The sequence below is a fragment of the Dendrobium catenatum genome, unplaced genomic scaffold, assembly GCF_001605985.2.
Source record: "Dendrobium catenatum unplaced genomic scaffold, ASM160598v2 fragScaff_scaffold_1643, whole genome shotgun sequence".
Lineage (NCBI taxonomy): Eukaryota > Viridiplantae > Streptophyta > Magnoliopsida > Asparagales > Orchidaceae > Dendrobium > Dendrobium catenatum.
Genome location: NW_021320105.1, coordinates 259,102 through 272,430, shown reverse-complemented (window position 1 = coordinate 272,430; position 13,329 = coordinate 259,102). Strand labels below are relative to the sequence as shown.

The following is a 13,329-nucleotide window of genomic DNA, read 5'->3' as shown; positions in this document are numbered from 1 at the left end:
TATGATAATGTATGGATTGATAATTTTAACCTATTATTAGAGCACAAGAAATAATTGAGAAATGTTGAATGTTGATTCACGAAAAATATTAGGAATTTTAGGGTTTATTGATGCAATTATAGCTTTTCAAAGTTAATTAGGGATGATGGTTTGTTCATTTAGATTGAATGGCAACGTTTGCAAATATGGTGGATTGTTAGTATCTATTTGCAAATTTATTTTATTATTTTTTATTATATCTCTCTCTATCCAGGAGATTTTTTTCCTTCTACTTTAAAAAGGTCTAGTATATTTTGAATTGTATGAATTTTTATGCAATGGCCATGTATATAAAATTCAAAGAAAAAAAATCACTCACAATTCTCACATCTGGTAAACAAATTTTGCAACCAAATCCTTCTGACATATATATATATATATATATAACTTGTTCTTCTTGCTTAGGCAATATATTCACAAATATAAATATTTAGAGGATGAGTTTGCATAAATGATTCTAGGAGTCACTTGCCTTACAAAAAAATAGAAAAAATTAGAGAACTCTATGATCAATCAAATAGGAAGTTTCCAAGAAAGAGGGAAAATGCTATAGAATCAATCCAGACAAATAAGAAGTTCCCACATATGAAGGGATCAATAAATAGCAAGAACAAACCAACCACGAGGTACACCGGGGCCCCAAAACAAGTACATAAAAGGACAGATGAACCAACCAGGATAGTCAACTAATCCATCAGTCTATTGCCATGGAAACCAATGTTGGTTTATTCCCCTAGAAGAAAAAGGAATCTTCAGTCTAGAGACAAAACCACAAACAGGTGGCATACAGCAAGCCAAGTCAAAATAACTAGTTAAACATTCATACATTTTTTTTAATTATTTCAATAGGTACGGTGTTTTGGTAGCACCATTTTATTACAACCACTTGGGTAAATAACAATTAAATACTCTAATTGGCAACAATTTCATATCTTGCTGCAAAGAAATGAAATAGATTTTTAAAAAGAAATTTTGCTGCAACAAAAATGGTTAATTGAATTGAACTGTGGAGCTCAAGAAGGTTTTCAAAAAGAGTTTATAAGAGAACGTAGAACTTCTCTTACTCAGCTTTAGATGTAATGGGAGTCCATCCCAAAAATGAATCTTCTCATCCAATCAGGCACCACCAGTATCCTTGGGCGCCAACTTACTTGTTTATTATATATAGATTAAGCAAACTTTTAGACAACACTTTTTTGTGAAACTATCTGAGATTAAGAATCATCGAAGACCACCAAAAATATATGATTTTCCAAAAGTCCTACATTGAAGATGATACAACATATATCTTGCATACACAGAGTACCAAAGCCATTGGCTATTATGCTCTATGGATATCCAATCACAAGGAAGTTATGCAGCTGTTTGCTCTCAACATAATGGGGAAATTGTCCCAGATGCCTGTACCTGGAGTAAAAAATGTACGATACGTAAACTAAAGGACAATTGTGATTCAAAACTCCTTAGATAACAAGATGTAATAGATAGATATCTTATTATAACTATAAATAATCTATTAAACAAAAGAAGCAGCTGATGCATGTACCAATTGGCATGTTAAGGAACTAGCTTTCTAACAATTGATAGATGATTAAAAAAACTAAATAGGGGTGGCATAGAATTTAAATTCATGAGAGATGCACTCAAATCAAAATTTTTTATTTTGACTAGAGTTTAAGTTCTGAGTAGGGGGGGGGGGAATTGCTAAAAAAGATTTTATGCATATATCAGGCAACTGATTAGGGAAAGGGGATAAAAATCAAGAGTTGTGGGATCACACTGAATTGATAAAATAAGATACATATGGAAGTTCCTTGTGAATTGCAATGGAGCTTGATTTGTGTGCATAACATGGATCCAAAATCATCTAATTAGCAAACGTGTTTCCGTGCAAGATATATTGTAAAGGATTTCTCAATTTGTGCTACCCGATAGATATAAGACAAAGGGTTTCTCTTGGGTTTCAAAGCAACAAAACAAGTTCTCTCTTGGTTTCATAGAAAAAAAACCTCCCGGATTTATGGTTTCATTGGAGTATTAGAGACTTCATTTATGCATATGAGAAGAACATTTCATAGTATGTTAATCTTGTGTTTGAGAGATTATTTTAGGGTTAATTGTTCTTTTTTGTGTGAGAATGTTGGTTAAGTGAGAAAAAATAGTCAAGCACTCGTATTTTGTGCACTATGATTGTAGCTTATATGTTCTGCTAGTTGGCAAGATTCTCTTATATTTTCGTAGAGGTATGAGCTTGGTTCAAGCAGAATAACAAAAATCTTGACATCTTTTATTTTATTTTCACTTTCTCATTTGTGTTTACTTCATACACATCAATTTTTATCCTAAGCAATGCTTCCACTTCATACCTTCTAGCATTTAGTATCAAAGTGTAGTTCTAAGATCAATGAACATAATCTTTGAGATTGAGAAATTTGATTGGTTGAATAATTTTGACTCATGAATAATCAAGAAGCATGAAATTCTTGCCCAAAAAGATCCTAAGAAGAAACTGGGTTGTCGTACGATGCCTGTGATGATGAAAATGTAAAGTTGGAAGAAATTTTACTTGAAATAATACAATTATGATAGGTAAATGTGGTCCTAATGGAGATCTTGGAGGAAATAACCATAAGAAATGTATATATGGCTTTTGTTAGAATCATTGTTCAGAATAAAAAGTCTCACCACTATACTATATCATAATCAAATGTTGTATTTATTAAACATATTAAAAGGTACACCAATAAAGCTACATTTGAATTTGTATAGTTCAATTATTTATAATTTGTAAAATATATATAATTGTTGATGAAGAAAATTATGCTTTATTATTGTTGTGCTCTTTATCTAACTCTTATAAGCTTTTGGGTGATACCATATTGTATAAGTATCACAAGCTTAGAAGATGTGAAAAATTCATTTTTGTTAGAAGAAGTGATTTTTATGTTTGAGAATATTAAAGAAGAAAAACATGGTGAATTATTTATTGAAAGGGAGGTTAATAGAGAAATGTTCTATCTCTAGAGTCAAGTCAATCGACAAGAATATGACTTTTTCCTATTATAAGAAGTTATAATACATAAAGAGAGATTGTATAGCTTTATAAAAATATACAAGGGAACACTATAAAGGTGACAACAAGGAAATCAGGATAATAAATGCATACATGACTTCTATGAAATTTGTTTAATTTCTTTTTGTGACTTTGTTACAGGGGAAATGATCAGTGGATAATTAACCCATCATGTTCTTTTGATAAACGTATGACAACATAATTATCTAGTCATGCTATATATGTGTGAATATGAGAAAAAATGGTGTATCTAAGAATATAGCCATTGACATTATTTGTATCATGATACATAATTGTAGCATCAAAGTGTTTGGCTCGGTTGAGACAAATATCTAACCTAAGAGTGATTTTTTATGTTTTTGAGATTTGGTTAAGGTAGGGTACAAGTTCTCACATTATGATGAGATACGCAAAGGTGTGCAAAGCTTTTTGGTTGTTATGAAAGCTAAAGAAGTAAGAAGATTGTATGTGTTGCAGGATGAAGCTTCAAACACTACATTATTTTCTCACATGCATTGTAGCATTCCATTTTTGGGGAGCAGGGAAGATTTGGCTTCCTAGCTATATTGAAAATTCCAAAAAAAAAAAAAAGTTCAAGCCCATGCCGATGGGAAGACTTCATGAGATTTAATAGATTAGGTTAGCATTGCGCAATCTATTCTGATGTATTGACATATCATTATAGTATTTAAGTTAGAAGACTACATCTGAGGTACAAAAATTTGGTGGAAAGCTGTTACACCTGCACTAGCTAAACCGGCCTAGCCGTTTCAGCAATTCTACAGGAGGCGAAAGTAGCCCGCCTCCTTCCACTCTTTTCCAACTATTACGTGTGCTCCATCCAACAAATAGTTTTCAAAAGGGAAAGGGGTGTGCGGCTCAAGTTTTGGGAGGGAAAATTAATTATGAAACATTTTGATTTAAAGTGCATGAAGGAATTAGGGAGTTTTTATGTTTTGATTGATTGGGAATTAGAGTTTCTTGGTGCTTGGGTTCTAGACCCTCTCGTCTATAGATTTGGGGGAGATGAACCTCCTCTCAAATTGGGGATCACTTGTATCTTGCTTCATGTGTGTTTTGATTTGTTTTGTTTATTAATCTATCATTTTGGGGCTGATTTTACCCATATTTTGCTCTATTCTTATTGTTTTCTTCCAATTAGTGAGAGGTTTTCTTGCGAGCTCAAGTATTCCCTTTGGATTACTTGCAAACTCAAGTATTTCCTATCAAATTGGTATCATAACAAGTTATGGGGCCGGTGGAGGGAATTTTTATGCTAAATTTAGTGGTGAATTTTGGCCCGGAAAAAATTGAGATTCCTTTTTTTGGAGTTCCAAATCCATATTTTTTGTTTCTACAAACTTCATATTATGATGGCGGCAAAAAAAAGTGGATGGTTTGGAGGAAATGCTTGAAGGAGAGATGAATCAAATCAAAATGAGGTGGTGGAAAGGATTTCATCCATGGAAGGGCAACTTACGGATCTATGGGACATTATGAAAAAGATGTTAGAAATTCAAAACCAGACAATAGCTTCTATGGAGAAAAGAATGGAAGGAAAAAGTACAAATTCTAAAATTCGTAGGGAGGAAGATGAGGTGAAAATCTTGGATGGAGTGGGAAGAAGACCCCATATGGAGCCTATCTAAAGGAAAGAAAGAGGAGGTGGATATGGGGAACACCATCAGTGATACTATGGACGCTAGGGTGCTGATTTTGAAGAAAGAAGGGGTATTTTGAAGAGGGTTTGGCCTATGGTAGAGAAAGGGAAGATTGGGAAACATGGGGTGGAACCTAGTTCTTGGGAAAGGGGAAATTATGGAAGAATAAGGCAAAATGGTGGAGACCGGAAGGTGAGGAAGTTGAAGTTTCCCATATTTGAAGGAGAAGATGTGTATGGGTGGATTTACAAGGTAGAGCGGTGCTTCGCCGTCAATGGGTTGACAGAAAAGGAGAAGTTGACAGTAGTCGGATTGTGCTTGGAAGGGAAAGCTCTATCATGGTTTCAGTGGATAGACCATAGGAGGCCATTCAAGATATGGAGGGAATTGAAAGACTACATAATACAATGTTTCCAAACTTATCGGAGAGGAGACTTCAATGACCAGTTCTTTGCTTTGACATATGAGGGATCAATAGCAGATTACCGGGAGCAGTTTGATCACTTAGCTAGCAGGGTGGAGCTACTCTAAGATATTGTATTGGAGGAAAATTTCATTAAAGGGTTGAAGGAAGATATTCGAGAAACTGTGAAGGTTTTGATGCCTCGTGACTTGGGGGAGGCCATGATTTTGGCCCAATTGGTGGAAAATCAGAGGAATTTTGAGAGGGGAGCCAGGAGTAGTAGCTCAGGGGGCACATATAGGATGATGAAAACTCATCTAGAACCTAAAGGTCTAACAACTGGAGGGAGTTGAGAGGTGACCAAGGAGAAGATAGGAGGTGGAAGCGGTGGAAATTTCAAAAGACTGATCGAGAAAGACATGCTGGAGAAGAGAGCTAAAGGGTTGTGTTTCAGGTGCGATTAAAAGTACATGCCAAGGCATAGGTGCAAGGACCAAACTCTTTAGGCTCTCACAGTCTATGAAGATGAGGAAACTTAGAAGGGGAGGTTAGGAGGACACAGAGGAGGAGATGGAGGAGAAGCAACATTTGGATCTGGCTGAGGTTTCCCTGAACTCAAAGGTGGGATTCACCACGAATTAAACCATGAAAGTAAAGGGAGAGATAGTGGACAGGGAGGTTATGGTACTGATTGATAGTGGGGCTACTCACAACTGGGAGTGAGAATGGTGGACACTGGTTGTAATGGAGTGATGATGGGCTCGTGGAAGGAGGAGAAAGTCCATGGGATTTGTAGAGGAGTGTGATTGATGATTAAGGGGATACAAGTGAGGGAAGACTTTCTTCCATTAGAGCTTGGGAACACAGACGACATCCTGTGGATGAAGTGGTTGCAAACTTTGGGAGACACCAAAGCGAATTGGGGAGCATTAACAATGGAGATGATGGTGGATGTAAGGAAGGTAGTGATTAAGGGAGATGTGGGGCTATCTAAATCCCTGGTTTCTCTTAAAACTATGGTGCAGGACATTCAGTTGGCAAGCGGAGGGTATTTGGTGGAGCTGAACAGTTTGGAGGGAGTGATATTGGAGGAGGGAGGAGACATACAACTCTCCATTCAACCGTTGATTTAGTAGTTCCAATAGGTGTTCAGCCACCTCAAGGATTTCCACCGTAGAGGGATCAGGAGCATGCCATCATGTTGGAGGAGGGAGTGGTTCTCAGTAGTGCACGAGCTTACCGCTACCCTCAATTCCATATGGATGAAATAGAAAGGTTGGTTATAGAGATGTTAGAGGTAGAGATCATCAGACCTAGCATCAGTCCTTTCTCTAGCCCCATTCTGTTGGTGAAAAAGAAGGATGACAACTAGCATTTTTGTTTGGACTATAGAGCACTCAACAAGGAAACTATATCTGATAATTTTCCTATACAAGTCATTGATGAGCTGTTAAATGAATTGAGTGGGACCATGATCTTCAGAAAGATAGACTTGAAATCAGGTTACCATCAGATCCGAATGAATAAGGTGGATGTACATAAGATGGCCTTTAGAACTCACAAAGGACATTATGAGTTTCTAGTGAAGCTGTTTGGCCTCACCAATGCCCCTGCTACTTTCTACGTTATGAATAAGGTTTTTAAACCTTATCTTAGATGATTTATTTTGATATTCTTTGACAACATCTTGGTCTACAGTAGGATAGAAGAGGAGCACTGGGAGAATTTGAAAAGAGTATTAGAGGTATTATAGGAGCACCAGCTGAGGGCTAATTTAAAGAAATGCTACATTGCACAAGGCAGTTTGGAGTACTTAGACCATGTGGTATCAAAAGATGGGGTGGAAGCAGATCAGTCCAAAATTGGGGCCATGCTAAAGTGTCCGGTGCTGAATAAACTGAAGGAATTGAGAGGATTTCTAGGACAAACAAGTTACTACAAGGAGGTTCATTAAGGGGTACAGCTCCATAGCATGGCCACTCATTGAGTTGTTGAAGAAGGACGGGTTCCTATTGGGGGGAGGCAGCCACATCTGCATTTGAGAGCTTGAAGAAGGTGATGACTATAGTGTCAGTCCTAGTATTATCAGATTTCACTCAGACCTTCATTGTGGAGACAGATGCATCCGGGTACAGGTTGGGTGCAGTGCTATTGCAGAGTCGTAGGCCCATTGCCTATTTCAGCCATGTATTGACTGCTAGAGCCCGATTGAAATTTGTTTATTAGAGAGAATTAATGGCCATCATATTGGCCATCCAGAAGTAGCGGCCCTACTTCCTTGGGAGATATTTTATTATCAGGACAAATCGGCGGAGCTTGAAATTCTTGCTAGAATAATGGATGGTGATAGAGGAGCATCAAAGGTGGATGTCGAAGTTGCTCGAGTAAGACTTTTAGATCTATTATAGGCCTGGAGTGGAGGCGACTGATGCCTTATCAAGATGCATGGGGGAGCTGCAGATAGTGGCACTATCTATTCTATTGATGCTAGACTGGGAGGCCTTCAGAGTGGAATGTTTTAGAGATGAAGGTTTGGAAAAGATTAGGTCAGATTGGAAGGGGATGCATAAAGATGTATAGGAGATGGTTGCCAAATATGAGATCTATCAAGGAAATAAGTACATAGCTATGTCACCAGGAGGACTACTACAGCCGTTACCTCTACCGGGCAGAGTGTGGGAGGAGATATCTATAGGATTTATATATGGGTTGCCCTAATCAGAGGGGTTCATGGTGATCTTGGTAGTGGTGGACAGGTTGATTAGGTTTGCACATTTAATTCCCCTCCGACACCCCTACACAGTAATGATAGTGGTTACATCTTTCATCATGGAGGTGGTCAGGTTACATAGAGTACCTGAGGCATTCATATTTGACAGCGATAAGGTATTCCTCAATAATTTTTGGAGAGATTTGGTTAGACTACAGGGGAATGTTATGAAGAGGAGTACATTTTACCAAACATAAATGGATGGCCTGACGGAAGTAGTCAACAGGAACTTGGATACGTACCTGAGATACTTTGTGTCAGAGATACCCAAGATATAGGCTAAGTGGCTATCTTTGGCGAAGTACTAGTATAACACATCTTTTCATTCTACTTCACAAATAACCCCATTCAAGGTGTTGTGCGAGCGGGATCCCCCATACTTGGTGGACTTTAGGAGTAGCAGTACTCCCATTTCTTCAGTTGAGGAATACTTGGAAGAGAGGGATTGAGTGCAAGAGGAGTCGAAGAGGTATTTATTAAGAGCTCGACAAATTATGAAGAAACAAGCAGATGGGCTTAGGAAGGATATCTAGTTTGAAGAGGGGGAAAAGGTGTTCTTGAAACTCCGACCATATAGGGAGAGGACAATCACCCAAACGATGAATGAAAAGCTGTATCCAAGGTACTATGGGACTTATGAAGTATTGGAGAAGAATGGGACAGTGTCATATCGACTGAAATTACCACAATCAGAGATGATTCACCCAGTTTTTCATGTCTCTAAGTTGAGAAATTCTAGTGGTGACAACACAGCCAACCCCGAGCTACCTGCGACGCTTACTGAGGATTTGAAGGTGACTTTGGAACCGCTGATGGGAGTGTGCCAGAAAGATGATGGAACTAAGTAAGTGTTGATCCAGTGGAATAACCTTCCGGACTATGAAGCCATGTGGTAGTCAAATTAAACAGCAGTTTCCAGATTTTCACCTTTATTACAAGGTGGTTCTTTGGGAGGGCGGTAATGTTACGCCTGTGCTGGCTAAACTGGCACAGCCGGTTTAGCAATTCTAAAGGAGGCTGTAGTAGTCCACCTCCTTCATCCCTTTTCCACCTATTAGGTGGGTCCTATCAATCAAATAGTTTTAAAAAGGGAAAGGGGTGGGGCGGCTTAAGCTTTGGACGGGAAAATTAATTAGGAAATATTTTGTATTAAAGTGTATGAGAGAATTATGGAGTTTTCATGTTTTGATTGATTGTGAATTAGAGCTTCTTGGTACTTGGGCTCTACACTCTCTCATCTTGAGATTTGGGAGAGATAATCCTCCTCTCGAATTGGGGATCACTTATAACTTGCTCCGTGTGTGTTTTGCTTTGTTACGATTATTGCAAACTATCATTTTGGGGCTGATTTCGCCCAGATTTTACTCTATTCTCTTGTTTTCTTCCAATTAGTGAGAAGTTTGCTTGCGAACTCAAGTATTCCCTTAGGGTTACTTGTGAACTAAATTATTTCCTATCAAAAGCACACATTTTAAATTAGTAGAGCTACTTTATGGCACAACATTTGTTTTGAAGAGGTCACTTGCATTTATTAAATTTTGACGACTTAGTGATGTTGAGTCCCTTGATGTTTTAAGAGCTTAGAGTATTAACTTAGAGAAAAATCATACAGAAAATCAAATTTAACTATGATCTTTAGCCAATGGAAGAATTGTTATATCAACACAAACTAATCAAGAGAAACAAATATAGATGTAGATTTATACATTATCAAGTAAAGTTTTAAGTTGAATAGAATTAATTTCAAAAGATTCACCCTTAAATTGAATTAAATCAATTTAAATGTAAAAATTGATTAAATTTCAAATAATTATGGAGTTCAAAACTTCAAAAATAATTACCGGATGTAAAACTGAATAAATTAGAAGCTTTGGGAAATGGTGTATCAAGGATTGGCTAGCTACCATATTGGAGTGAAAAGTTTTCATAAATAAGAGATGAGTCTAGTTAAGTTAAAAGAACAATAACTCAGCACAATTTAAATCGAAAACAAAAACTACTCATTCTTTCAAATGGCTTTTATGGATGCTAAGGAATATGATAAATTTGAAATGAAGGCAGAACGAGGATATATCCCATAAAAAGGCACGAGTACTTCACCACCACCACCAACATTAATAACAAGCCTTTAACCCACTACGTGGGGTTAGCTACATGAATCATTTTTCTTCATTGAGTCCTGTTGGATGTCAAATTCTCATTTAAATCTAATAAAGAAATGTCATTTTAATATTTTCTAACCAAATTTAGGTCTAACACAATCTTTCTTAACATAAGCCAAATCTAATATATCTACTCTCCTAACCGGTCATCGGAAGGCCTCCATTTTATATGACCAAACCATCTAAAGTGAGCCTCTCTAATCTTATCATCACTAGAGCTACTCCAACCTTTTCTTGTATATGCTCGTTTTGTATCTTGTCTCTAAGAAAAGGACTTAAAAAACAAAAAAAAAGAAAAGCGCGCTAAAAAAATATGAGGATTTTAGTTAACTTTGTCTTATCCAAGATTAGAAGTCAAGTATAACTAAAAATATTATTTTTATGTTTGAGACAAAGGAAATAAAACAGGTACCTGATGGGTTTAAAATGATGGCGACCATCTCCTCTAATACAAAGGGGTCCTTCAGGGTTTTCTTCATAAAACTTCATTTTGTTGAAGCACTTAGCAAGATTCTCTCCTTCTTGTGCTGCAACCTGGAATACCATAGCATAAAATTAAAAAGGGAGATTCATCCAAAGAAATTGGATACACTATACACACTTTCACAATTTCAACTCCCAGGCATATAAAAATATTGAACTCAATTACTTTATTTAATATATTGAACCTGTGCTAATGCAGGGAGCATTTTGACTTGTGAGTCCACCTGGGAAAGACCCTTCATAAATCTTTCAATGTCAAGTTCTACGGATTCTTTCACAACCTCACCTTCAGACTCTTTAAGCAAATCTAAAAAATACTGCATTTTCTTGGTCTTTAGATAGAGTGCTACCTGAGGATACCTTTCAATATCCTCTAAGACATCTTTGATTTCTTTCACGGTTAAAGTACCATAATAACTTTGTCCACAACCCAAAAACATTCATAAAATGTCATCCTGAAATGATATTGGCATAACACAAGTATTAGAACAGTATCAAATAATGATCAAAAGTGTGTGCAACTGCGATATATGTAGTAAGATTTTATTCGGAATTAACTCGAGATAAAAATCAGTAAAAAACTCTAGCATAATTAATCTTCCAGATAGACTCTCTAGAAAGGAAATCTATCCTCACGCCCCCTAAAAACTTCAAGATTTGCATGTCATGGCATACCAAAAGCTTTTGGGGAGCTAAAACACCTCAGCACACTAGGAATGAGAGACGGAAATATTTTATATATATATATAGCTGTTTAGTTTCCTAATAAAATTTATGCCTGATACAAATAAGTGAAAAAAAAGGCTATCATTAGCCTTGACCTAATTTTCACTCTAAAAATTGACTACAAATTACGATAATGATGTTTTAGTTGAAGACATGAAACATACCATAACTTTTTGTTGAGATATTATGGAAAAATCTCCAAGAGCGTATATATTCTCACACCCAAGGACTCTAAGCCATTCGACAGTTTCCAAGACATGCATGTTACCCTGCAAACAAAAAGTAACAAGCGATAAAATATTTTTTCTAAGGAATGCCCATATAATAATCTCCAAAAACTATCTCAAGATGAGTTCAGAGGATGCCCTCAACAGAAATTACCTGATCAATTTGCTTCATAAAACCCAAAATTATGAGACATGTACCAAAGTCAGTACACCAAATAGCCATTCCATATGGTATATTAACTTCTCCCGTAGATGTGTTTGTCATTGTTAAAGAATCACCATGCACTTTTACAACTATGATGTTTGTTTTTACATCGATGCCTTCCCACTGGAACTTTTCTTCAGTAAATTGAGTGATCTTCTTGACAAACCTACTCAAGGAAACACAATTAGAATCATAATCTAGAAACCCACCAAAACTATAGAAAAATAATGCACAAGACATAGCAACTAAGAAAAAATTTAGTTGGCTTCTCCTCTTATATAATGATTTAGAGTTATACAAAAAAATAGAAAATTAATGGGAGTAGATTATAGATTAAAAAAAGAGCTTCCCCTTACATAGTCAAGATATGTTCTCCTGCTTCAATCCATGATATCTTTACCAATTCTAGAGCATTATGGTACAACTTAGACAAATCTTCTTGTACAAAGTCATGAAGCTTTGCAAAAAATTCAACACCAGTTGGACCACCACTAATTACTACAAAATGAAGACTCTTCTTCCTGTCTTCTTCACTAAGGTTTGGCAGGCTTGCTCTCTCAAAGCAATTCATCACACATCTACAGATTCTCTGAGCATCTTCAATTTCTTGCCAAATATTTATACTTCTTATTAAAGATTGATATTCCTTTTTTTGTTGAATTTTAAAAGCCGGTGTAATTAACATTCAACTAAAAATAAAAGCTTTGTTTGGGATACTGCAGACATATGATATCATTAACCAAATTATGATGTATTAGTTGTACTTTTCATTGTAGAATCCCACCTCATCAGTTCTTTTTAAATTAGCCTCAACATTGAGGAAATACTAAATCTATTTCCTATAGTTAGACAAGAAATATACCTTCAGAAAGTGACAGTGCTCAGAGACACCAGGAGTATTGAATGTATTTGGCCTAGCTCCAAGAGAAACCACCAAATAGTCATAATCTAGTTTAAATTTACCGTCGACATCCCAGTTTGCCAATGGTAGATCTACATAGTACTTTTTTGTTTGTTGGATCAATATTATAGCATTGAGCCTCAGAAAATTGGATTGCCCTAGTTTTTTAGAAAAATCAAAGGATGAAGAAAGTTTTATCTCAATTAAGAATTTCTCCCAATAACAATTCTGGGAGAAAATAGAAACAATGAAATATCATGATAATTAGAAGCCATGTAAGTAGAATAATTGCTAAATTAAGAATGACAGAATGCAAAGAACATTTATGTGGACTACTAATTTAAAAATTATTCATAACATTGTGTAATATCTCGTAGTAATTTTTTTTTCTGATATTTATATATAATAAAATGACAAACATTAATGAACTAATCATCATTCCTACATTTCCCAAAAGAACCATCCCGTAAGATCATGATTATGTCAATAAGATGCAAAGGGATACTTTTGGGCCCAACTTCAATTTCATATTCTCTATCCTTCAACCAAATCTACTTTGGGAACTTCTATGTAAACTTTTTTGATATTTCAAATAATTTTCTTTAGAAAAATACTATTTATATCCAATTAGTCACATTTGCAACACTCTCTCTACTCAATATGTTACCCAATAAAAAAA

At 36.0% G+C, this 13,329-nt stretch overlaps 1 pseudogene; it reads right to left on the bottom strand.

Moving 5' to 3' along the window:
• Window positions 1-1,109: 1,109 nt before the first annotated feature.
• LOC110099442 overlaps window positions 1,110-13,329 on the bottom strand; it is a 71,585-nt pseudogene continuing 59,365 nt past the window's right edge.